Raw genomic sequence first — 3,959 nt, forward strand, 5'->3', positions numbered from 1 at the left:
AGCTAAATCACTACACTTTCTAATACTTTTAAAAGAATACTTGGTTAAACTTGCTTGTTTTTTACTCTCATTATTTATATTATAATAAATAACGAATACTCAATTTACCTGTTAATAGACAGAAATAATAGAAATTTATATCAATCACAGCTAAATCATTACAATTTCTAATACTTTTATAAGAATAGTGGGTTAATCGTGCTTGTTTCTGGTGACCTCACAAAATAGATAGATAGATAGACGGAGAATAGCGCAATCTAAGCATGGGTGTCTGTACCTCCTCACAAAATAGATAGATAGATAGACGGAGAATAGCGCAATCTAAGCCTGGCTGTCTGTACCTCCTCACAAAATAGATAGATAGATAGACGGAGAATAGCGCAATCTAAGCATGGCTGTCTGTACCTCCTCACAAAATAGATAGATAGATAGACAGAGAATAGCGCAATCTAAGCATGGCTGTCTGTACCTCCTCACAAAATAGATAGATAGATAGACGGAGAATAGCGCAATCTAAGCATGGGTGTCTGTACCTCCTCACAAAATAGATAGATAGATAGACGGAGAATAGCGCAATCTAAGCCTGGCTGTCTGTACCTCCTCACAAAATAGATAGATAGATAGACGGAGAATAGCGCAATCTAAGCATGGCTGTCTGTACCTCCTCACAAAATAGATAGATAGATAGACAGAGAATAGCGCAATCTAAACATGGCTGTCTGTACCTCCTCACAAAATAGATAGATAGATAGACAGAGAATAGCGCAATCTAAGCATGGCTGTCTGTACCTCCTCACAAAATAGATAGATAGATAGACGGAGAATAGCGCAATCTAAGCATGGCTGTCTGTACCTCCTCACAAAATAGATAGATAGATAGACGGAGAATAGCGCAATCTAAGCATGGCTGTCTGTACCTCAGCACGAGGTTCGGGGGACCAGGTAAATGCATTTCTGTTGTAGTGTTTGTAGACAATTTAACGCCTCTTGTCTCGACAAATAGACTTAATTAACGGACATATTTGCTCTTTATTACCCGGCCTCTTTGATTAAGGCTAAACTGCTTGTATCATCGTTGTTTTTTTTTTCTTTTTTTTCCTCTTAGTTTTAAATTCCACATTGCATTGATTTATTTTGAGTATGTATATATACTTACGGATGAATAATTTATACGTTGTATTGACCGTTCAACAAAGATTTTTTATTTTTATATAATCAGTTATGAACGAATATACAGTACTTAGTTTTTCTATTTGATAAAATGTTGAAAAGAAAATTGTATTCTGTTTATATTTGACAAAGTATATGAGAAAAAACTTATTACTATATATATATATATATATATATGTGTGTGTGTGTGTGTGTATATATGTATATATGCATATATGTATATATATATATATATATATATACATATATATATATATATATATACGTTCGGGAACACCTTTTTTGAAAATTAAATAGGATACGTATTTAACATTCTTTTCAGTATAAATATAGTATATGTATGTATGTATGTATATATATATGTATATATATATATATATATATATATATACATATATAATCTCATCCTTATCAACCGTAACCAGTTCACTGCAGGACCAAAGCCTTTTTTTTGCCAGTTTATAACCGTGAATTTTCCTCGTTCGTCATTCCTTAGTCTTTTCTTCCTTCACTTGCTATTTTTGCAATCTCTGGGATCCATTCTGTTGTTCTTGATGTCCATCAATTATGTATGATTCGCATAATATGTCCTGCCCATGTCCATTTCTCATTTCGACATGGTAGAACATAATCTACTTTATTTTTCTCTCTTATCCATGTTGTGTATTTTGTCTCTTAGTGTTAGTCTGATGCATGAGTTGATACGGGTAGGACCATCTGATTAAATACTCCTCTTTCTAGAGAAAATGGCATTTTACTTTTTATTTTATTAAACAAAGACTCTCCATCCCATGCTTATCCTTCTTTTAGTTTCTGTCTCATGTCCTGGGGAAACTCTTACTGTCTGTCCCAAGTACGTATATTCATTAACAATCTCATAGACGTCTTATTTGATGCAGTCTGAGAGGCCAGGTCCACATAAATATTCGAAGGAGTGAACTATTTTGTTTACAAAGATTTACGAATGAAATTATCAATGTGCGATGCATTACAAATGCTGGATGAGAATACATTTGGAAGGTAGGGTTAACAATCTTAATGGAGTATAGGAAATACAATAACTTACACCGAATAGTCTCTCCATCCTTTACACATTCTTCTCTTCCATCCTTGCCCAGATTCTTGGACATGATGCGTCCTACCATGCTAGTGGTATTTTTATCTTTATTTCAGAAGCAGGTCTTCTGAAAGATATTTAACTTTGAAAATTATATTTTTGCTTTTATGATTTTAATTGAATATTCTTTTATTTTTTTCATTTATAATAAACGATATCGGTGCCTTATGCATTGTCTTAGCCTCTGTACCTTGGTCGCTCTATAGTCTTGGGGTAGAGTGCTCTTGCTTGAGGGTTTCCTTATTTTCCTTCCTCACTTGGGGCTTACAGCATCTTGCTTTTCCAGAGAGAGAGAGAGAGAGAGAGAGAGAGAGAGAGATAGAGAGAGAACCTTACAAATTAGTTTTTAGACACAGAAATTGTTTAAAAATTAATAAGGACCTACCGATTTTACAAAAAAAACAGAGAGAGAGAGAGAGAGAGAGAGAGAGAGAGAGAGAGAGAGAGAGAGAGAGAGAGAGAGAGAGATATCTTACAAATTAGTTTTTAGAGACAGATATCGTTTTAAATTTAAAAAGGACTACCGATTTTAGAAAAAAGACCGAGAGAGAGAGAGAGAGAGAGAGAGAGAGAGAGAGAGACCTTACAAATTAGTTTTTAGAGACAGATATTGTTTTAAAAATTAAAAAAAGACCTACTGATTTGGAAAAACTAGAGAGAGAGAGAGAGAGAGAGAGAGAGAGAGAGAGAGAGACCTTACAAATTAGTTTCTAGAGACAGATATTGTTTTTTATTCAAAAGGGACTACTGATTTTAGAAAGAAAAACTGCAGAGAGAGAGAGAGAGAGAGAGAGAGGGAGAGAGAGAGAGAGAGAGAGAGAGGAGAGAGAGAGAGAGAGAGAGAGAGAGAGAGACCTAACAAATGAGTTTTTAGAGACATTGTTTTAGATTTAAAAAAGGACTACTGATTTTAGATAAAAATTGCAGAGAGAGAGAGAGAGAGAGAGAGAGAGAGAGAGAGAGAGAGACCTTACAAATTAGTTTTTAGAGACATATATTGTTTTAGATTTAAAAAAGGACTACTGATTTAAAAAAAACCACAGAGAGAGAGAGAGATCCACTAATCTAGAAAACGGACAAGCATACAAACATATACGGAACTGACGCTCAAGTGAGTTCCAGTGTTTCCTTTGAAGAAACACTCGAGTTAATTAATCAGGATAATGATTATTTACACGACATTACTTAGCTGCTTTACCTAACTCGCTTGCCCTCTTTCATCTGTTTGGATGTTATTCGTAAACATGGATAATTAATACATTTTTCTTTCGTGTGATTTCGTATAATGAATATTATAATGTTTTATGCGGGTGATATCGATGTCACAGATTTTGAGATCGTGTGTTCAATATGTAGTTCGCGATTTGAGATATTTTGTTAATTTAGTTTTGTCATTTGCTTTAGGTATATATATATATATATATATATATCTATATATATGTATATATATATATATATATATATTAATGTTATTTATCTTAATAGTGGAGTCATTTGATAGGAAATAAGAAAGACCAATTGCTCTCTTCTTTTTCTTCTTCTTCTTCTTCTTCTTCTTGTTCACGATCTGAGATATTTTGTTAATTTAGCTTTGTCATTTGATTTAGTTATATATATTTTAATATTTATCTTAATTGTGGAGTAATTTGATAGCATATAAGAAAGACCGATT

This window comes from Palaemon carinicauda, chromosome 9 (genome assembly GCF_036898095.1).
Source record: "Palaemon carinicauda isolate YSFRI2023 chromosome 9, ASM3689809v2, whole genome shotgun sequence".
NCBI lineage: Eukaryota > Metazoa > Arthropoda > Malacostraca > Decapoda > Palaemonidae > Palaemon > Palaemon carinicauda.